Source organism: Pseudochaenichthys georgianus, chromosome 13, assembly GCF_902827115.2.
Source record: "Pseudochaenichthys georgianus chromosome 13, fPseGeo1.2, whole genome shotgun sequence".
Classification (NCBI taxonomy): domain Eukaryota; kingdom Metazoa; phylum Chordata; class Actinopteri; order Perciformes; family Channichthyidae; genus Pseudochaenichthys; species Pseudochaenichthys georgianus.
This window is the reverse complement of record NC_047515.1, coordinates 15,565,715-15,590,012: the sequence shown is the minus strand read 5'-3', so window position 1 is coordinate 15,590,012 and position 24,298 is coordinate 15,565,715. Positions and strand designations below refer to the sequence as shown.

The window sequence follows — 24,298 nt, the reverse complement described above, 5'->3', positions numbered from 1 at the left end:
GTGCCACTTGTTTTCTATTGTGCAAGGTAATTAAATGCATTCTCCTGGTATCTAGTGTCTATTCATTCCTCATTAAACAGCTTGATTGAAAACCATCAGTACTCCAGCTCCAGAGAACCAGAGCTAAATTCATGAGGTGAGAAATTCCCCACCAGAAATGTACAAATATCTTAAAGCAGCAAAATACAGCAATATGTGGTGTGGGGGAGCATGCTTCCTTCTACTGGTCCCACAGGAACAGCATTACTTCAAAATGACCAAGTGCACTGACTCCCATTTATCAAGGCTATCCACAATTGGTCCGCAGGGTGAGCGGCAGTCAACCATAAATCTAGAAATGTCAGATGAGGCCGCATATACAGCACTTCTCTTACCAATTAGATCTTATTGAGCTTAGATACATACAGTATACGGGCAAGTCAAAGCAAAGAAAGTAATCATGAAGCAGCCCCAGTTTCACACTGATCTCAACAGCCTCTGCAGAAAGTTTCAGCACAGCAGGGCCTCAAACTGATCTGGTTGGAAGGAATCTCTCCATCTCAAGCAGGATGGAGCTTAGTCATGACTGGAGTGGCTTCCTTTTGTATGCTGAGCAGTCTGTAAGGATCTCCTTTGCATTATAAATCCCGGTGTAGTTTTTGGGCATATATGGGGCTGAAATAAGAGGATCACAAACATGGCTCTGCTCCACAGCCACACCAGGAAACTCAGAGAATGGAGCGTAACAGCTTTGTTTCCCCGCTGAGACTTTTGCAACTCCTCAAGAAATCCATATTTATCCTGTGTTCTTGTGACTGCATATGCAACCATGAGAGGATGGAAGGAGCATCAGGAAAGATGTGGACAAATCATAATAGTGCCAAATGTAAATTACAGACATGACTAATTGACTATAGAGTGTGTTTATGTTTCTGATAGCATGGATGCCTCATAGACCCAGGAGGGGCTGGAGGGAGGGTGATTTGCTTGTAAAGAGCGCCATCTGGTGGTTAAAGGTGGTGCTTGCAGCGAGAAAACAATTATAATCTGATATTCAGCTAATAATAGTCGGGTGGAGCCATGGACAGCTGGGCGGACCTCCCAGTGTCGGTGTGTTAGCTGGATTTCCGTTGTTACACGCGTGTATTTGTGTGTGGCCAAAACAAACCATCTGTCACAAGTTCCTTGCAGAAAAAAACCGATTTTACGCGACTTTTGTCCACACTTGTGACGCGTAAACTGCAATAAACAGAATATATATCAGGGATCGGCGTACAAAGAAGGTAAGACGTTTAAAGTGTATCATTCTGACTTCTTCTTAAGGTTCAGTTATTTACCCATGTTGCACGGGATGCAGTTGTTAGTGAAAGTATGCACAGCGTGGTTGCTTCTCAGCCATGCGTATCCTGTCCTGGAAGTGCACATGGTCTGAGAGGAGGAAGAAACCGTCCGGCTGATGCAATATAAGGCATGGTCGAGCTGCTGCTGTACTTCAGAGCAGAAGTTAAAGTAGCCCAGTGAGGCTCGAAGATCTTCACTAATGAAACATAGAATATAGAAGTGGATCAGGAGTCGTTTTGTGTGGATGTTAGCAGTTTGAAAAGCCTGAGCGGTGAGCCTGAGGAGAGCATTGCCTTTTATAGAGAGTGCCATTTCCACTGCTGCTGTGCGTGAACTCGCGTGAACTCGCATGAACCCGCAGTTTAAATAAAGGACATGTCGTGCAGATTTTTCATCATCCTTCTTAGCAAGTTTCCTCTGGTTAAATAAACAGTTGAATTAGGGAAAGACGGAATTAACGTCGGTTAAAAGACTTTGATTACATTATGCATTTAGTCACTATGATGAGCTGTGAGTGTGTATCAACCTAGAGCAGTTGGCATTGTATTGCTCCAAACATCTTTCAAAATTGTAAAACTTCATGCAAGCCTATAGTTATGATTTGTACGTTTTGAAACATATGTCTTTATGTAAGTTTAGCATGAATTGTGCAGAGTTAAGGGAACATACTACAGGTGAGTATGCCATGGTAAACATTTGAACTTATCACTATAACTTCCCTTTTTATTTGATTAATGCACATATTTGTTGTATTACAGGCTATACATTTAAATAAGAAATGTGGATATGTCGGACTCCTTAAACTACTTTCAACAGCCATAAAAGGTCAATTTGATCAATACTTGTTAAGAATAAAATGCTATATAAATCAGTCTATGGAAAATGTATACAAATACCCCCTCTGTAAAAAGGACCTTTAGTATAGATGTGAATGCAACTAACAAACCACACATTGTGTAACTCTAATGTCTGGATTTAGGATAATTCTACTGCGACAAAGTGTAGTAGAATCAACTCAACTTAATGAAAACACGTTGTGAAGCAAAATATCCCAAACTCTCAAAATGATGTGCAATGCATTCAAAACGTATATTTTACTTTAGTGTCTCACCTTAGAAACTAACTAAATCCAATGAATTATTATAATCAGTTAAGAACCATGATGTGTATCTTCATTCAATATTATGATTAATGTATGCTTTACAAAGCTGATGTTAGGGATTAGTTTGCATTCATATTTTACTCTTAAACAGTGTGACATGTTGATCGCTGTAAATAGTTTCCCCGTCTATCCTGGCTAAAAAGAGATATGTTTCTAATGCGATTATAATGTAAGGGTGCATTCACACCTAATAGTCCGCTCTCTGGTGCGCACCAGACGACAGTTTGTTACATTGATTGTTTCATTTTTCAGAAGGTTCGGTTTGCGTTCACACAGGCAAAACTCAAACGGACTATAAACTTTAAACACAAGTCATGTGCTCGGAAATGCTGTTCAACCATTGGTCAAACATTAAGGGGGTACAAACGCAAATCCCGTCAATTTCTAGCGGAGCCACCGCCATGGAGCATCTGCACTTTCGGCAGGTTATTCTCATGCTGCTGTTAGTCTGGAGATCAACAGACATGATTATTAGGGATGCACGATAATTATCGGCCCGATAATTATCGGTCCGATATTAGGAATTATGACGTCATCCCGATAAACCCGATAACAGTATTAATAGCCCCGATAATATACAATATATTTTTTGGGTAAAAAAAAAGAAAAAAATACTGCGGTGTGGGTGGATTGGGATGAGGGGCGCTTGTTTTTCACTCGGCTCCTCCCGTTTTGCCAGTACTGTGGTATTAGTGGTTTAGGAAGAGGGGAGTTCTTCACAAATCCAGCGCTCCCTAATACTTCGAACCTGATCAGTCACCTGAAACATCGCCATCGCTACGATGGTGTGTTAAAAGCGTACGAAGACAATAATACAATACAAAGTGTGTGTGTGTGTGTGTGTGTGTGTGTGTGTGTGTGTGTGTGTGTGTGTGTGTGTGTGTGTGTGTGTGTGTGTGTGTGTGTGTGTGTGTGTGTGTGTGTGTGTGTGTGTGTGTGTGTGTGTGTGTGTGTGTGTGTGTGTGTGTGTGTGTGTGTGTGTGTGTGTGTGTGTGTGTGTGTGTGTGTGTGTGTGTGTGTGTGTGTGTGTGTGTCTGCGCGCGCGCGTTGGAGCTACGTGCAACTCAAGGCATATGCTCGAACCGGAGCTGCCTGGACGCTGCAATCATGTTGCTGAGTGTGCTGACTTCTCGTACAATGTCCCGCTGTCTGGCTTCCTGCATAAAGTCAAGTGCTCGGCGCAGTTGTGGCGAAATGTCGCTCCTCTGTTTTCATTTAAACAGCTCCTTATATCCGTTAGCGCAGCTAGCTAGCACAGATGCTAACAACAACAATGCACGTAAGGTCTCTCTCTCGCTCGCTCGGGCCACACACACACACACACCCTCCCGGTCCTCCAGATGGCCAGTCGGTGCCTGCCGGTGAGCGTGGAAGTGTGGTCTGCCACAAGCGGTCGGCAGGAGCGGGGCTGTCAGCAGCATCAGTTTGTAGATGGTATTTTAAACTCGATGCGCTCTGAAACTACGGGGCGGCCAAGGTAAAAAAATACACATGCGTTAATCGCGTTAAAATAATTAGTGGCGTAAATTATTTTTTTATTATCGGTTATCGGTATCATTCTTGAGAAGCAGGAAGTTATCGGTATCGGTATCGGTTTCAAAAAACCGCAGCATCGATTCTGATTGGTCAATTCAAAACACGTGACACGTTTTTAATCCAGAACAGACAGACCGCTGTCAAGGATTTATTGACCGTTGTTAAGGACGCTCACATCTGCACAGAGAAGTCCGTTCGATTTAACTGTATACAGTTTGGCTGAAACTAACTGACAAGACAAGAGCGACAAGAAAACAGCGGAGAAGTAACGGGCAGAAACCCTCCTTTTTACGCAGCGGTCCAGACATAGGTCAGACGGCGACACATATTCAGTTGCCAGTTGCTTTGGCATTAGGGCAGGGATATCTAGATACTTCCCAAGGTTTGACATAATGAATTGTGCTACTTTTAAAGCAAGCAACGATTTTTTCAAATCTGTAATCAAAAAGCTCCTCAAAAACGCTATCGAAGCAGTTCCTGCCGTTGCTACGTTAGTTCAAACAGTAACAATGGACTATTTTTCTTAGCGGATGCATGTCAATTTAAATACAACTATTTTTTAAATCAATAAAATAATTTTCTAAATCCACAAAAGCATTTAAATTAATATTGGGCATCATGTCGTTACTTTGTTGAGAATGTGGCCATGTAATAAGCGGGATAATGTGCAGCAGCGCGGTCATTATGGGGAAAAGAACACCTTCATGCCGATCTAGATCCTTCCGCTTCGCGTTGGGCTCCTGATCAGCCTGTCGGTGTTCTTTTCCTGCTTATCCATGAGAGACGTTCTGCAGAGGAGGGGCGTTTCACCGACGACAGGTGTTCTTACTTTTATGTAGCTGATGGAGAATTTTTACTTTATACGACACTGTTCAACACTTAATTCTGCTTTTCTCTTTAACTAAACAACCGCGGATGTCTTGAAAGACTCTTTCGCTAAAGATTTTTGAAGATATCCGCGTTCTTGTGACACGTAAATACTGCGCTTCCTATGTTTTGGTGCGGACTGCATTCACAGCAGCAATGAACCGCTGCAGAGTTCGCAAGCAAGCGCTCCAAGACCACCTATTTTAGCGGACCAGAGTCTGGTTGTTTAGTTCACTTAAGAGGTCTCGGACTGCGTTCACACCGACCCAAATGAACCGCACCAAGCGGCTAAACGCACCAGGGTTCGATTCAACCGGACTATACAAGGCAGGTGTGAACACACCCTAAGACCCATACTTACAGTCTACATGCCTTGCTGTTGCTAAAGGCAATAAATAAATAAACAAACAAACACAGCAGGTACAGAATACATGAATAAAAGGCATACTGCAGTGTGAGTATGAACAGCTCAATTAAAATCAGCGGCAAATAGATATGTTTTTAGTCTGGATTTGAAAATAGGAAGTGTTTCAGAGGACAAGATTCGGGCAGTTGGTTCCAGATTGTCGGGGCATAATAGCGAAATGCTGCTTTTCCATGTTTAGTTCTTATTCTTGGAACAGAGAGCAGACCCGTCCCAGAGGACCTGAGACTCCTGGACAGGGGCGGACTGGGACTAAAATTCAGCCCTGGAACCTGACCCAGTCCGGCCACATGAAATGTCAAATGTTAGAAATCCGCTGTTTATTATTTAAAGTTTTACGTCCGATTCGCTCCTTTTTTCCTCTCTGTACACAGCTCCAGTTTGGGCATTGGCCTGTCATCAGATCTCATTTGTAATTGCTGCTGTAGCGGAAGTTTAGTAAAATTATTTTTGATGAAATACTCCAAATCGCCACCCTCCATAATTGCACTTGCTTCAGTCGCTTGCTACTTTTTAAGGGCGGTGATGACAGTTACAGTACGAACTGAGGTTGATGTGATTGGATTGGATTGTGAGGCATGACGTGAGCCTCGATTGGCCAATCCCTCGATTTTTTTTTTTCACCAAGGGAAGCCAATTTCGGTCAGCCTCCTCTCGCAACAGAGAGTGCAATCTACTGTTTCACAATAACATCTAGAGGGGCGCTGTTTCACTCTTTGTAAAATACTCAATGAGAATGGGGGAGAGATGGGCCGGCAGAATAATTACCGAAACTAAACAAAGTGTTTTTATTTATTTATTAAAATTATAACTACAATCCAAAAAAACAGGGGAAGCCTGGCTTCCCTTGGCCTCGAGGAGAAAACGCCACTGAGTTCAAGGGATAATTCTCACCCACCTCTGACCCTGCACTTGTATGTGCCAGTTGAGCTGGTTCTTCCACCAGCTCAACTCTGTCCCTCATCATGAACGCAGGAGGCTGGCTGTATATCTGAACTCGCGCCCTCATCATTCTCTTCATCATCTTGCACTTGTTCTAAGCTGCTGCTGATAGTGCTTGTACTGTAGCAGCGTTGCTGCCAAAAAGGTCTGTCCATTTGCGACATTTATATGCTTAACCTGCGAGTGACTTCACCTTTTTTTCTCTTATTTCTCGGCCCCACCTTTTTCTTTTCGTTTTCTTTGATTTGTATCCATGTTTTTTCATTCACCCTGTCTGCCGTGGAGTCTAATCCCTTCTCTTCGTGCAGCCACCCGGTCTTTTTTCTTCTTCGTGTGTGATTATTTGACAGATAAAAATTAAGAACCACACAACTGCATTAGCGGCCGCTGTCGCCCTCTGTCGGCCGTCAGCACAACTTAAATGATGACGTTCTAACATACACGTTGATGGTTTAGAAGAGAGAATCATTGAATTTAATTGTTCAAGGTTATGGCTGAAAAGCATTCTAGTTTACTATCTAGTGTAATATTGGAACTTACGTTTCCGGGAGCTGTTGATAACACTATACTGATCAAAGGCAAGAGGTCGTTAATTTTGTTTCTTAGAGTAACAATGTTATCGTTAAAAAAGCACATAAAATCATTACTACTGAGTGCTATGGGAATAGAAGGCTCAATCGAGCTGTGGCTCTCTGTCAGCCTGGCTACAGTGATGAAAAGAAATCTTGCATTATTCTTATTCTCATCTATTAATGAAGAGTAGTAGGCTGCTCTCGCTTTACGCAGTGCTTTCTTATATTCATTGAGAGTAATATGCCAAATTAAACAAGATTCTTCAAGTTTAGTGGAACGCCATATCCTTTCAAGTTGTCTCGACTTTTGCTTTATTTTGCGGGTTTCGGCATTATGCCATGGAGCTAATCTATGTTGTTTTATTTTCTTCTTTTTCAAAGGAGCAACATAGTCTAATTTATTTCGCAGCGCATCTGTAGCACTATCAACAACATGATCAATTTGGGGTGGTGTACATTTTGTATAAGTTTCCTCCCTTACATGCAGACATGCTATCGAGTTAAGTATTGGTGGAATCTCTTCCTTAAATTTGACTAATGCTTTGTAGTCTAGTAACAGTACTTCAAAAGTTACTAAGAAATGGTCGGATAAAGCAGGATTATGCGGTTCGACTAATAGTTGCTCAATTTCAATACCATAAGTCAGAACAAGGTCGAGAGTGTGATTATAGCAGTGGGTTGGTTTATTTACACTGACGAAAACCAACATAATCTAATGTAGAGTTAAATTCAACAGTAAGGCTATTTTTATCATCGTCAACATGAATATTCAATCAATCAATGTTTATTTATATAGCCCAATATCACAAATGTTACATTTGTCTCAGTGGTCTTCACAGTGTGTACAGAATATCAGTATGACAATACGACACCCTCTGTCCTTAGACCCTCACATCGTACAAGGAAAAACTTCCGAAGAAAACCCAGTTTAAAGGGAAAAATGGGAGAAACCTCAGGGAGAGCAACAGAGGAGGGATCCCTCTCCCAGGACGGACAGACGTGCAATAGATGCCGTGTGTAAATTGAAAAGATAATACATTTGCAACATAGGTAGTCCAAATGTTTGGAAATGCATGTGTGTATAATAGGAAGATGAATCCACAAGGATATCCATCCAGGACCGATGATCCAGGACCACAGCCACGACTCAAGATCCAGCGCTCGCAATCCAGGACACAGGACCGCAGGATCATCCATGACTCCGGATCCCGGCGTATATAGACACCAAAAAGAAAGACATTTGGGGAAGCTGGGTTAATCGGAACATGGGAGTACACAGGTATAGACAGAAAGAAAGAAGAAGTAAGATGTCCCCCGACAAACTAAGCCTATATCAGCAAAACTAGGGGCTGAATCTAATCAGCCCTAACTATAAGCTTTATCAAAAAGGAAGGTCTTAAGCGCACTCTTAAAAACGGATAGGGTGTCTGCCGCCCGAACACAAACTGGAAGCTGATTCCACAAATGTGGAGCTTGATAAGAAAAGGCTCTGGCTCCCATTGTACTTTTAGAGACTCTAGGAACAACCAACAACCCTGCATTCTTGGAACGCAATGCCCTAGTAGGACAGTAGGGTATAATGAGTTCTTTAAGGTAAGATGGCGCCTTCCCATTAAGGGTAGGGATGTCCCGATCACCTTTTTTTGCTCCCGATCCGATTCCGATCATTTGATTTTGACAATTTGCCGATACCGATTTTTCCCGATCCGATCTTTATGCAATGCATTAAGAAAAGAAAAAGGTAACAGATAACGGCTGGTCCTCCAATGCGATGAATTCAGCTATCTAGTTATTTGTTTGGCCTTTTCACTGTTCTGGGGCAGTTTCTCTTTCCTTTTTAAAAGTCTCTGAAAGTGTCGGTTGTTTCAGTGCCGTTACCTGAGTGGCCGCTGTGTACTCGCCGTGTTGTTGTTGGTGTTTGTTTCTCAGGTAGCGTATTAGATTGGTCGTGTTGAACGTAGCTCTGTTCTTTCCACCACGCGGAACCTCCGCCTTGCAAACATTGCATCTGGCTGTTACACTGCCTTCGCTTTCAATTTTATAATACTTCCAAACTCCTGACATTTTCTCTGTCCCGACTCCCGAGTCACCAGCTGAACGTAGCCTCTCGTTAGCTTACTGCTACTATTAGACACTGCGCCCACTCTGTTGCCAGATTTCAGAGAAATAAGCAACCAGGTCTATGAAAACAAGCCCAAAGAAAGCAACACATACATGATGTTGTGTAATTTTAAACCAAAACTAAGTCCTCAGGATGACTTTAAAACGTGAACATGGTAATTTTTGTTTTGTAACATTAAATAAAAAAAAAAAAAAATTATAAAAAAAAAAAAAAATCCCGATTTCCGATTTTTTTCTCCCGATCCCCGATCTTTTGAAAATCACGTGATCGGCTCCGATCCCCGATCACGTGATCGGATCGGGACATCTCTAATTAAGGGCTTTGTAGGCGAGAAGAAGAATTTTAAATTCTATCCTGTGTTCTATAGGGAGCCAGTGTAAGGCAGCCAGAACAGGAGTAATGTGGTCCCTTTTCCAAATATTAAAGTTAAAATATTAAATATTTAAGTAATATTAAAGTCACCTACGATAATTACTCTATCTGTTGATAAAAACTAATAAGGTACACTGTAACAAATAAGATTGGCTGCAAAGTTTTCCAGGTCGGATGCGTAAGACTAAAAACGAGGATTTCAAAGGAGGTATAATTTAATTTTGGTAGTATTAGTATTGATAAGTAAACTTGAGTCAAAGATTGCTTTAACTCCACCTCCTCGGCCTGTGCCTCGGGCAATATGAGTATTGATATGGCTGGGTGGAGTGGCCTCATTTATGCTGACATATTCTTCACTTCTCAACCAAGTTTCAGTGAGACAGCATATATCAATATTATAATCTGATATTAAATCATTTACCAATATTGCTTTAGATGCTAGAGATCTTATGTTTAAGAGACCACATTTAATCTTCCTGTTTTGTTGCACTGTAGTAGTTGTTACATTTACTTTTATTAGGTTATTATGTATGACACCTCTATTAGGTTTTACCTTAAATTGTCCTTGGGCAGACACACACACCGTTAATATTGGGTATTTTATTGGGTTCGGGATTCCTATAGATGACTGCCTAGGAGAGAGGGCAGAGAAGCGTGTAAGACTGCGACTCCGCCTCCTGGTCTCAACTCCAGTTTGTCATGGATTAAGTCCACAAAGCCCTGAAATGTTTGTCGTAATGAGATTTGCACCTTGCAAAGTAGGATGAATGCCGTCTCTCTTAATCATACCAGGTTTTCCCCAGAAGGCTGTCCAATTATTTATGAAGCCCACATTGTTTGCTGGGCACCACCAAGACAACCAGCGCTGAAATGATGACATGCGGCTATACATGTCATCATTGATCAGATTGGAGAGGGGACCAGAGAAGATTACGATGTCCGACATTGTTTTAGCATAACTACACACCGACTCCACATTAAGTTTGGTGCATTCTGATTGGCGTAAACGAACATTATTACCAGAGACGTGAATAACAATCCTACTGTATTTAAGTTTATTTTTAGCCAGCAGTTTAAGATGCGCCTCAACGTCGCCCGCTCTGGCCCCCGGAATGCATGTGACTGTGGAGGCTTCGGTTTCTAAATTCACGTGTCTCATAATAGAGCTACCAATAACCAGAGTTGGCTTCTCAGCGGGTGTCTCGCTGAGTGGAGAATATCTGTTAGATACGTGAACGGGTTGGTGGGGACCTGCGGGTTTCGCGTTATGCCCCTTCTGAACAGTCACCCAGTCTCCCTGCTGCTCGGGAGTTGCCGGGGGACGGCTAATAGGAGCTACCTTTTGCCGGTCCGCACCGGCTAACATGGGCTTTACTGTAGCTGAGTTACTTTCTAAGATGCGGAGCCGGGCTTCTATGGCTATGATTCCCGACTCCAACCTGGTGGTGAAGTCGATAGGGACTTGGCTTGGGAACTGGAAGGTCACCAGTTCAAGTCCCGGCAAGACCAAGTGCTACCGAGGTGTCCCTGAGCAAGGCACCGTTCCCCACACTGCTCCCCGGGCGCCGTTCAAAATGGCAGCACACTGCTCCTAACACTAGGATGGGTCAAATGCAGAGAAATAATTTCCCCACGAGGGATTAATAAAAGTCCATCTTTGTAGTCTGCCGACTGAAGCTCTGCGATTACTTTTAATCGGTCCTTCTTTGCTCCAAAAACAATGATCTCAGTCTTTTGTTTGTTGAATTGGAGAACGTTCTGAGTCATCCAGTCATTGATGTGCTCAATGCACTTGCTCAGTGTTCTAATCGGAGAGTAGTCTCCCGGTGTAATTTCAAAATAAATCTGGGTGTCGTCTGCATAGATGTGATAGCTTAGATCGCTGTTTTTAATAATTTGAGCCAGTGGTAGTATAATGTTCTTATCCGGACGTAAGAGCCGCAGACGTAACACAAAGTTAAACTCCACTCAAAATGAAGAAAAAGAGTTGTCGTCGTAGTTGGGGAAACTTTACTGGTAACTCCTTCAGCATGACATGGAGTGAAAACTGTAACAATAAATACAGAATGCAAAACTATCTTAGTCCATACTTGCCAACCCTCCCAATTTTCGCGGGAGACTCCCGATTTCATTGCCCTCTCCCGGTTTCCTCCCCGGGTCATATTTCTCCCGCATTTCTCCCGATTTCAGACAAAATCAGATTTACTCAGGACTGTTTCCACTCGGACTTTAATACAGCTACACCATTGTTTGGTTTCCATGGTTGCGCGTCTCTTTAGCAGCGTGCGCAACTCAAAGGGCTGAGGGTGAGGGTGAGGAAGATTGTCACAGAAAACTGAACAAGAATCGACAACACAACCCTCTGCTCACTCCTGTCCAGCCCCCACACATATGCTCCATCAAGGATGGTGCTACAGGCCGCAAGGCAGTGCACTTACCACTACAATAAGCATGTTAATGTTAATCTAATAGACCTCCGGCGATGATCCACTAGCCCACCCCCCGGTTTTGAAATGCTCCCGATTTCTGAGGTCTCAAGGTTGGCAAGTATGTCTTAGTCTTGTGTTTTCTATTCAAACACCCTTGGTTGCATTGTAAATGTATACAATATAACATTACATTTTTCTTATTTCTTAAACATCTTTCCATCAAATAAGCATTGATATAGGAACTACAACATGTTAACAATGAAATGTAATCACTTACGACATTGATTGATCGGTCTTTTCATGCAGATGCAAATAGATCCTAACAGTGCCTAAACATGTGGCTTCCTTGAGATACTACCATTTTCTGACGGCATGACAGGAAGTGATTCAAGATTGAAAGGAAGTGATACATTCAAATAAGTTTATGAACAGTGTCAAATAAACAAACGTTAAAAGTCACCTGATAGGTGCTGCAAGCAGTATTTTAACCTTACAAGTTATATGAAGTGAACACCACAGGTAGCATATAGATATTAAAAAGCAAAGGTCCTAAGATGGAGCCTTGAGGAACCCCGCATGACATATTTGTCAGGCTTGATTTGTAATTGCCTATTGAGACAAAGTTTGTTCTGTCCTTTAAGTAGGAACTAAACCAATTTAGAGCTGTTGCTGAAACTCCCACCCAGTTTTCTAGACAGTCTAGGAATATGTTGTGGTCAACAGTATCAAAGGCAGCGCGGAGATCTAATAATACTAACACTGATATTCTGCCACTGTCTGTGTTTAAATGGATGTCATTTAAGACCTTAAAAAGAGAAGTCTCAGTGCTGTGGTTTGGTCGAAAGCCCGACTGAAACACATCAAAACCGTCAGTTAAAAACATGAAATTACTCAACTGTTGAAAAACAAATTTTTCAATCAATTTGCTTGAAAAGAAAAGGTTTGATATTGGCCTGTAATTATTCATTACGGTTGCGTCTAGGTTATGCTTTTTTAGGAGTGGTTTAATTACTGCAGTTTTCAGGGCCTGTGGAAATACACCCGAGTGGAGAGACTTGTTTACTATGTGCAGTGGCGAACCGTGTCTATCACAACTGGACCTTCTGTAGACACACACACCCCCCGCCGCCGTGGCATTATAATGTCCGTCTTTTCACTGAATGTACGTCTTGAAAAGGGTACTCGCAACAATTCCGCAACAACTTCATCTTCACCTGTTGCACTTGTCATTTCAACGTTAAAAACAATAAAACGGCATGAATTGCTTCGTCGTATTCATCTAGATCCTCTGTCTCGAGCCAGTTAACTAGCGGGCCTTCTAGAATACCCTGGAACCGAGGGAAACTCTGAAAGAATACGCCCATTGGCTACAAATCAGTATATGATTGGTTGATCAAACTGTCAGTCCAAACGTACGCTCTCATTCAGTGCAACGGCCAGGGCATTCGATCAAGGATGTAGAATACCTTGGTTGAAGGATATTCTACCCTGAGACCCAGAACAAGATCCGATTGGTTGCTTTCTTTTCTAACACAAAACCACTGAAATGCGTAGTGCATGGTCCGAGAAGGACAAACAAATCAACGTAACACTGTAATATTACAGATCAACAACACAGATATGATTCTCATTTATTTTGTTTTATCTGAGTGTTCCAGGGTATTCTCTGAATACCTTGAAGGCCCTGACGGTTCACCACTGACTATGTGTAGTATATCTGAGGCCAAGCAATGAAAAACAGTTTTGAAAAATCCTTTCGGGATAATATTGAGGCTACAGGAGGAGGATTTCAGATGTTGAATAATGTCTTCCAGGTCTTTAGCATTTAGTCTGAATTGACTTTAGGTGAACACAGGGACAACACATTTTCTGTACCTGATACCGAGAAACTGACTGCTTGTCTAATTTTCATGATTTTGTCAGTAAAATGCATCTATATAAATCCAAAGTTGATTTGAGGCTTCAGAAGTCTCAGTTGGTCTAGCCAAATTAATGTCTTTGAAAGTTGCTTTGTTTTTAGTAAGCACTTATTTCTTTGCGCTACTCTAGCACAATTTTTTTAAATTGGAAGACATGAAGCCAAACACAATTCTGCATTTCTTTGATCTGGCCTCCAGTAATTTATATATTACGTATACAATTAAATTCCAGAATTTACTGAAACAGACCAAGCAATACGTTGAATTCAAGAAAATAGTGCCATATATTGAATGACAGAAAATTCAAAAACAATTTTATTCAAATCCTGTATTATCCTGGCCGCTGGTTTTTTTATTTATATTTATACAACTTCTCCCCACATGTTTAAATCACAAAGTTATATACCTCATCCAGTCAACCTGTCCATAAGTCATAATGTGCTTTATCTCTGCTGCAAGAACTTCTTGATTTGTTTCCCCCTTATAAAGAACATGTGGTTTGAAGTGGAGTTAGAGCAGCATATTAAAGCACATTACACTGAGGACTGATTATGTGAATTCTCACATGCCTAAAGATATATTTGGTAAAACGGCAGTCGTGCATGCTTTGTTGTGGAAAGTTATTGTGTAGAGACGAGAGTGTATTTGGTGTCCCTGGGTCTCAAGTACAAACCATGAGGAAGCCACATGATGTAAACATTGAATCAGTGGGAAGCCTTCAAGGTCATGTCAGCTGATCTCCAACAGGAGGACTGCTCTTGACTCTGCACCTGGCTTTAAACGAGGTGTTAACATTTCTCATTTACATCATGGATAATCCTATTATTGGCTGTAGTGAGTATGTGTTACATTCAGGCATAAAACTGATAATTGTGAACTTTAGACCGCTGTGATTAATCTGCCTGTGTCATGAAAGGGGTCATTTTAGTTTGGGTTATTTTCTAAAGTTTTTTTACGACATTCACTTCTTATTTTATTTTTTTAAAAGGGGAAGAAACAGTACCTCACCACCCGCTCTGGGTCTTCCTTTTGTGAAGGTATGACCAGCAAAACTAAAAGTCGAACCTGTAGTTCTGTGTTCTAATGGCTGTTGTTACATTGTTGTTCTTTGTAGCTTCACTGTTACAAGGGCAATGTGACCATAGAGATGTCACAAAGGCCTAAATCCCTGGAAAGGAACGTTTGTTTTATGATCGCCCTCACATTGCACGTTGCTTTCTCCATCCCCAGTTAGACCAGAGGAGCAGGTGTGCTGTTTTGTAGTGCTGCTAAATACCCTTCACATGTCAAGTAGGACTTCAGTGGTCCTTAAATTAGCTCTTTGTTTTTGTCAACTTTCAAATTCATGCAGGGAAAATTGTAATTGAGTCTTAAGACAATGTGTTTTCCAAGATACAGCTGGTTCGCCATGTCAGATTAAAAGGTCCAATATTGTTGCCTCAGTTAGAACATACCATATTTTAATTATGTAGTTGTAGCTCTAAAATGTATATACATAGAGAACCTTTATGTATATGTATATTTTTGTATCTCCATGTAAAGTCTTATAATTCTTTATACAAAATACCAGATCTATACAAATACTGTGCTGAGGTGGCTTGTCATTTGAGGTTAAACTAATAAGATTTGATTTTACTTTTTGTTTCATCAAAGATTTATTTGGACTTAGCTGACTCTCCATGCAATGTCACATGAAAGATGTTTGAAGTAGCAAAAGTATTTAGCTTGAGGCCAAATAGCAGAGAACATGTGATTGAGTGTTGTGTGAAATACACCCACAAGCCCCTTGTGCGTCACCAGCAGGTGTTGTCTTCCGTGATTGGCTGAGAGGAGGGCAGGGCTCTTTCTGCCCATCTCCTTTTTTAGCTCAGCCACGACATGTCACATCTTGTGCATGCTATTGTGTTCTTCTACGGTAGTAAGTTGTTTTAGCCTCTGTATGTTGGTCTAAGCCAATTGAAATGTCTGGTTGTAAGTGTTCAGGTCACCATAACTTAGACAGATAATGCAAAGGTGTTCAGCAGCTGTCCTTGAATCTTGTCATCTAACTGTAGACATATCTAGATGTATCCTATCTCCCTAATATGCTGTAGCAAAGAACAAAAAAGAACAACAATATAAATCTAACTTCAAATACAACAACCTTACTTGTTGAGCGTATCTAAGCTGTTAGTACTAAGTGGTTATTTATGTAAAATTGCTGTTTATCTGCTAAAAGGAGATAAAAGAGTCCAATAAGTCACGTTTTCCTTGTTTTACTAGAATGACTAGAATGTGAGAGTGAGTCAGTCTAAACCCCGGGGGGGGGGGGGGGGGGGGGGGGGGGGGGGGGGGGGGGGGAATCGTCATAGCTGCCATGTGTGTTTCTATTTGTGAGCTGGACACCTGAATGGTTTGTACAGGAAAAAGGCGTCTGTGTCACGTGTGAAACCAGCACTTGTAAACGTCTCTCTCAGCTCGAGTCATCCTTAGCTGACTGGAACTGAGTCTACTGCTACAGACAACAGATCCTGTTTTTCTATTGCGTGCAAGTGAGTACCTGTCTGGATTGTCTGTCAGATCCATATCTGCTGTGCTATTTGAGAAGAGGCTCACATTGCATGCTAGGGTATGTCCGTGCCATTACAATTAAACTGTGTTGGGACTGTGGGATTTTCAAATGTGAATGTACAATAGGATTTAGGTTGTTTGATTTAAAAAAACTTAAACCTTGTGCAAATGTACAAACTGTGGTTCTCATATTGCATCAGAATTAGAATACCTTTATTCGTCCCACAGAGGAGAAATGTACTTGTTACAGCAGAAAAGAGCTTAATGTTAACTAAGAAGCATGCATAACATTTGTTTTTAATGTATCTATTCTATCAATACAAATTAGTAAGCAGTCTTCAGGACTAACCATTAGTATGTACTGTACTCTGTAATCATCAACAGATCAGAAAACGTAAGTGGATGACTGGAGGAATTTGGGTTTGTCTCAACCTTTAATTCCAATGGGTTACAAGCTTTGGTTACAGTGTATATGTATTACTTACGTATATAACTAAGCTCATAATTCTAACCAGGAACAATTTGTCCTTCAATCAATCAACAACTTTATTAATCCCGCAAAGGGCAATTGGTTATTAGCAGCAGCTTATGTCATATACACAGGCAGGAACATACAAGAAGAAAACACACAGATACACCCGGGAGCACAGATGTGGATAATTCCAATTTACACTATAAATAGTTCAAAGCATCACAATAATAAATAAATAAATAATCAAGTTAAAAGCCTTTTCAAGAATTTAAGTGCAGAAGGGATGAATGATTTAGAAAAGCGATTAGTCCTTTGATCAGGTAGAGCAGGATTGTTTTCAGAATCCTCTTGATGTGACCCCTGAGGTGTTTAAAAAATAATAATAATAATAATAATTAAAATATATTTTTAAATAATAATTATTTGTATTAATAATAATAATAACGTGTGCATAGACATTTTGTATTATGTACGTCTGTTTAATAGGTAAGCGGGACAAATAAAGGAATTTTGATTCTGACAGATTTACGACAGTCATTTGCAGCTCAAAGGTCACTTTACAGCACCACAGTAAATATCAGTAAAACACACATCAACTATACTAGTATAGTTCTTCTGAACAGATCTTTAATACATTTTTCAAAATGAAACGTTGGTTAATACCAACTAGTGAGAAGGCAGACAGGCCAGCGGAAAAGGCTTCGGAGGAGAGCGGAGAGCCGCCATCACAAAGGCTGTCGACTTCTTGCGCGGGGGGAGGAGGAGGAGGAGGAGGAGACGACAACCGTAAGGCGGTCCATAAGCAGTCAGACAAGCCTTCATCCAAGTGTCGCAAGTATCGAGAGGAATACATCCAGTACGGATTCACATGACTCATTATCAATGAAGCACAACATCCCCAATGTGTAGTGTGCATTTAGGTTCTTGCACATGAGAGCTTAAAGCCCGTAAAAATGCTCAGACATTTAAACACGAAGCACCCCTCTCTTGCTACTAAACCAGCAGATTTGTTCCGCCGAAAGCAGAGAGAATTGCAAGGCCAAAAGAAAGTTATAACTAACCAAGCAACAATCCCTACCAAGGCTCAACAGGCATCATATGAGGTGGCATATTTAATTGCACAGGCAAAAAAGCGACACACAATCGGGGAAACCCTAATTAAACCTGCTGCTATCGCTATGAGTAGGGCAATGCATGGGGATAAACAGGCACGGGAGCTGGAAGCAGTGCCGCTGTCTGACGGGACCATATCCCAGCGCATCACGGACATGGCCCAGGATATCAAGTGTCAGCTGATTTACAGAGTGAAGAAAGGGAAATATGCTTTGCAGTTAGACGAATCCACAGATATGTCAAACTCTGCCCAACTGCTTGTTTTCGCCAGATACAGTTTTGATGGAAAACTTGACGAGGACATGCTGTTTTGCACCCCGCTGGAGCAAACAATGGTGTAGGTGTATTAAAGTCCGAGTGGAAACAGTCCTGAGTAAATCTGATTTTGTCAGAAATCGGGAGAAATATGACCTCGAGAGGAAATCGGGAGAGGGCTATGAAATCGGGAGTCTCCCGCGAAAATCGGGAGGGTTGGCAAGTATGTCATTAGGTGAGATTAACGCTGAAACATAGCGTAGAACTATTCCCCAATGTAAATATGCACCGCAACAATGTTCATATGTTTACTACAGTTTATGTCTTTAAAGTTTACACCGCAACAATGTTCTCCTAATTTACATGGAGATTACTTTGACTCACGAGTTCTGCTGTTATCTTATATTAAATTGCTATGTAAAATCATATCATGGTTGTCAGGCTGTTCTGTTCTTGTGTGTTGTCGTTATGCGCGTGTTTGGATACGCCTATTAGTGCGTGTGTCCTGTGCACACGTTTTTATTTTTCTTCCAGTCACCACGTGATAGTGGGGGGTTGCCAGTCTCTGGCACTGTTATTTTGGGGGTCGCGGGCTGAAAAGTTTGGGAACCCTTGAGGTAGAGCATATCGCCCCAGTGAGATGATAGTGAACTGTTCATGGACTTGTCATGAAAAGTTCATGGAATATCAGTGAACCATATTCATGAACAGCTCATAACAAAGTTGATGAACTGTTCATGAAATTTGCATGAACATTAAATGGCACTAGGACAGTTCATGAACTACTCATGAAACTCCTGTGAAAAGCTGCCCGCGAGCTACCGGTAGCTCGCGATCGACGTGTTGGAGAGCCCTGGTTCATACTAGTGCTGGGGGGAAACGATTATTTCGAAAACGATTAATCGGGCGAATATTTGATCGATTAGTCGACTAATCTAACGATTATGTTTCTGTTGTTCAATTCATAAAAAACGTAATGTAAAAAAAACGTAATGTAAAAAAAAAAACACGATACTGTGTCTCAGGGGATCTTAATATTTAAGAACCTATTAATGTGTTATACCAGATTAACGGAAATAATCTCAGCTAACTGACGATACAAACCATGTTTACCAAAACAAAACACAAGTCTCATAAGAAGCATCTAAATGACCCATGAGCGAAAAATGCTAACGGACATTGGCACAGAACTCAAGATAAAAGTACCCTTATTACTCATCGTAGCTGCACATACAAGATATCCGATTAAAGCTGAGACTCCACAGATTATGTAGGTATAGTATCATCACTGAGTGATCCGGACTCGCGACAGGGGAAGCAAATACAGTCATCACAACACATACCTTTACAGAGCTTCTATTGGAGATCGTCTCACCACCGTAGCTGTCAATCTGATCAAAAGACATTATGGCATTAAAATGAGAAAAAAACGCAGCTGAATCGGTTAATCCATAGGTTTTTAACGTCTATGTATAAAAAAATGATTGAATTTATAATCCATAATTCCATTTTTATGTAAAAATCGGAGAGCAAATGCTAGCTGCTAATGGTAGCCACCACAGCTAGCTGCCGCTTTAAATGTTCCAACATAGCCGTTGTGCTTGTGTGATATGCCAACTCCATTTGGCAAAGACTGCAAATGACAATATCTTTGCGTTTTGGACTAACTTTAAAATATTCCCATGCTTTTGAAGACCTAGGGCGAGATGTTTTCATTTGAGGGCTTCGTGCGCAATCCTGTGAGGAGGAGGTGGTAGCCGTTTCAGTCTCCATTGTGTTTGAAGTGTGATTGCGAACTGCTTGTTGCTTTGGGTGACCCACGTGTGTGTGTAGCGACGCGTCGACGCGGAAATATGTCGTCGACGATATTTTGAAGTCGACGTTGTCGACGCGTCGCTACAGCACTAGTTCATACCCAGTCACAGTGGCGGCTGGTGGAAAATATTTTTGGTGGGGCTATTGATATAGTGAATAAAAAAAAGATTGTGAGAAATGACCCCTTAAATTAGGACTTCTGGTGATGTAATGGCGCGTTTCCAGTGCAGCGCGGAGCTTGCTTTAATGCTGCGTTCAGACCGGACGCGATGCGAATATTCGCTTCGCTCTAAACGCTCCTATCGCATCGCTCTAGTCGCTCGAGTTTCACCGCGGCTGCCAGCTGTGTTTACTCGCATCATTCAAACAAGACGCGCTGGCTCGGGAGCTACAACTACAACAAAATGAACATATTTGACCGTGATTAAATTGTAATACACGTTTCTGAATGATGCCGACGTAACAACATACTGATACCGGTTAGTACAAACCATGAATTAATGCTTTGACAAGTCTGCAGACAGACGGCAGGCGAAAAACCTTTTAGAATGCTTGTTTTCTGAATGGAGCTTGGCTAAGCTAAGGTTATATCCGACCGTCCACACTCACAACAACGGCCTACAGACATAAATAAACCAGCGACTGTATTCTCCATGACACAGACAGTCTGTGGTTTGTACTTGTTTAACTGTTGTCTAGTTTCTGAACAGATCGTATCTGTCCCCGGCTGTTTGAAGAGCAAGCATGGGAAACAAAAGATAGCATTTACCTGTTTGCATCGTTTGCATCCAGCTAGTGTCACGATACCAACATTTTGGTTTCGATACCAATACCAAGTCAAGAATTGCGATTCCGATTCTTTTTCGATACTTTTCTTAAAAAAAGGGAAACAGTCTTAAATATTATCAGGGATGCAAACTCATCAGGTATGAAAAAGGTGACAAGGATCCGAGCCCCCGACCCCACCGAATATCGGCTTTACAATTAGGAATAACAGATGATTTTAGCAGCCAGAACAACTAAAGCAGCAGGTAATAATAACAGAAACGCCAAAGAGTCACATCTAATATAAATATATATAAAAGCATTTATTTTAATTGTGTAGCAGTGAGTTTAACATTTTGGCAGCACTGTTGAGCATTTTGAAAATGTATTTTCATGCCTCTGTGCAAGACTTAGTCTTTCTATCTTTATAGCCACTGGTGTAAAGTAACTAAGTCCATAAACTCAAGTACTACTTGGGTACAATTTTGAGATACTTGTACTTTATTTAAGTATTTCAATGTTTCTTTTGCTACTTTGTAATTCTAATCCACTACAGTTCAGAGGTACATGGTGTACTTTTACTCCACTACATATATTAATCCCTTTAGTTACTTCACAGATCTGGATGAATGATGTGAAATATAACCAAGTGTTAAATCAGACTTTAGTTCCACCTGGAGTAAATCCACCAGCTACCCTGCAGTATACAAAGTCATTCAGACTAGCTGCACCTTCACCAGTTTTGAGAACACTTTCATGATCAATCATTATAAAACATATCATATATATTATTCTGAAATGGACCAATCAAACAATGACTACTTTTACTGTCGCTACTTTAATACTTTTACTTGAGGAACATTTTGAATGCAGTACTTTACTGTAACAGAGTATTCCTACACTCTGGTGCTTCTAGTACAAGACCTGAGTACTTCTACTTTTACTGTCGCTACTTTAACTATATTTTGATGATAATACTTTTGTACTTTTATTTGGGAACATTTTGATTGCAGGATTGTTCCTACATTCTGGTACTTCTACTTTAACTCAAGTACAAGACCTGGGTACTTCTACTTTTACTCAAGTACAAGATATATACTTATACAGGGTGTCCGCGGGGTCTTAAAAAGTATTAAAAGTTGATAAATCAATTTAGCGAAAATTAAGGCTTTTAAAAAGTATTAAAAAGTATTAAACGGCATTTTCCAAGGTATTAAGAAGGTCCACAGCAACGACAACATGAAACACCCTTTAATTTACTGAAACAACACGTCGGGAAACCCCCTCAAGGTGGCCCCATGCATAGCGTGCCATAAAATGCTGCTTCTTATTTTAAGTTTCGTTGCCTTGTTCCGCTCTGTGGGGAGGTGGGGGTTTTATCTGCTGGTGGACTACCTGAGAGATATACAGCAGGAGAACACGCCGTCCACCGCGGAGAATAAACAGAAGGGCAACCATGCTCCGGGGTCTTCTTCGCTGCTTTTGGTGTGTTTTGTGGCGGAAGCAGCGCCACTTACAGGCCTGGCATATGTACTACAGCGTTTCCAGCGGTCTAGTGTGAACGGACACGTTAATGAATCGAATGCGTGTGAATGCGTTTTACTGTATGCGTCCTCGTGGGGCCGGGGTCTAAGCCAAACTATATCCAGTCACAGAGATCTGCTATTTTAAAGTAAGGTCAACACATATCGACCCTAAATATAGATATTAAGAATGAGAAAAGTCTTAACATATATATCGTTTTTTGTAAACATATGACAAATGTGTGAGGGTGATGACGTCAGAGCATCGTCCCATGTGCCGGGCTTAGCCCCGGACAGCCCCAGCCCAATTTAACCCCTGGGTATTTGTGAGGGAGCTCCTATATGCCATTACCCCGCTGAAGCTCACCAACGTTTCATATATTTCATAGGTTCAAAGTTTTGTCAATTGTTTTGTTTATTGGTCAAATACTGGTTTCTACTGGTTTCTGAGGAGCTTTACTGAAATGAAAGAGCACAGAAGCAACATACTGCATTAAACCTGACCTTCACAGAGAGGTTGAAGTTCATGTGGAGAGGAGGCTTCAGTAGTCTGTCTGCACTCTGTTTAGTTGTGCTATCTTACAATCAATATAGTAAATGTGAGGTAAAGTGTGTGTCGCCAATGTAACCGGTTAGAACTCGAAGTTGCGATGAGGTCTTAAAATGTATGGAAAGGGTCTTAAAAAAGGTCTTAAAAGGTATTAAATTTGACTTCAGGATTCCTGCATATACCCTGTTATACCACCTCCGTTTATAGCCTATGAAAAAAACTAATAGAAAACGAAGGCTAAAGCTAACGTTAGCAGATAGTGATGCTAGTTTGCTAGTTAAGTTTGCTCAACGATAATATTGCGACAGAAACACTTTTTAGTGCACATCACGCTCTGCGCTCCGACAGGGAGCTCTGCTCTGAACACCTGAACGGCCCGTTCACAGACTTCTGGCGTCTTTTTTGTCAACAAGCCGAGGCGCAGCGGCAGTTGCACTCCCACTTGCAGCCATGCTTCTCGTTTTCTCACATGCTCTGGCAGCTAGCGCGTGGCCGCGTGCACGAGAGAGGGGAGGGACTTAGAGCGTGCTTGAGAGGAGCGGGACTGCAGGCACAGCTGCAGTGCAGGGAGTGGAAACAGAGCGCTGAACACACACGGCTCTTATTAAAACGGCGCTTTTTCACGGGAGTACTTTTCCCCGTCATTCTTAAAGTACCGATACTAATGAAACGGAGGAATCGTACCGTTTTTAACGGCAGGGTATCGCGGTACCTTTCAAGTATCGGTACACCGTGCAACACTACATCCAGCTAGCCATGTGAGAAGCCTTGTTGATACGTTGTCTTTTTCACGAGCTTGCTGTGATATATACAAATCGGGTTGGTCCGGTCCAAGGTCTTTAAGTATCAATTTATCTCCCAAACTTCTCCTTTCGAAAGGATTGGAGAGTAGCTCTTGCACGGAATTGGGTGCGGACCGAGGTCCGCCGACTCCACCTGCACACCATTCTCATCCAACTACTGCGTCACCTTGGTCACTCACGAGTCTAAACAACAACTCACGTAAGCAACGTGGGCTCCAACGTGGGCTCCAACGTGAGCGCCCTCGTGACCAAAATATTTGACGGCGCTGATTGGCTGAAATTATGTTTCGGCGGCACAGTTTACTATTGAGACTTTTGCAACGTGCTGGTTGCTGCTATTTGGCTCGGGGGCTCCGCCCGGTAATGATAAACTAATGCCATGGGCAAGGCCAGGCAGGAAACATGTGACTTATCAGTAACTTTAGACATCGTAACACAATTTTAAACGAGATTTGATTGTAGATTATACATGTTAGTGATACCAATTGTATGATATTTACCTTGTTCATTAAAAATAAAAATATATATCTTTTTTTTTTTATATATATTTTTAATTACATTTTTTTTTTTTTTTTAAATTTGGATGTGGGAAGAGGTGGGTCGGCGCCCCTATGGGCCGGCCGCCACTGCCCAGTCACCGAATATAATTCAATGGCTGGCTATGAACTGTTCATGAACTGTTCATAAACTGTTCATGTACATGAACTGTTCATGAACCATTGACTGTGGGTCAATTGGCAACTAGGGCTGCAACAAACGACTAATTTGATAATCGATTAATCGACTA

General features: G+C 41.5%; 1 protein-coding gene across 3 annotated transcripts in view; it reads left to right on the top strand.

Annotated features, from left to right (window-relative positions):
- The first annotated feature begins 1,084 nt into the window (after positions 1-1,084).
- Positions 1,085-24,298, top strand: part of LOC117457402 (high affinity cationic amino acid transporter 1-like) — a 35,792-nt gene continuing 12,578 nt past the window's right edge. For 2 of the 3 annotated variants that reach the window (XM_034097474.1, XM_034097472.1), the window contains exon 1: positions 16,103-16,196. The gene's annotated coding sequence lies outside the window, so the exon portion shown is untranslated. Of the gene's footprint in view, positions 1,263-16,102; positions 16,197-24,298 lie in introns of those variants that run through there. The other variant, XM_034097473.1, reaches the window with a different exon arrangement.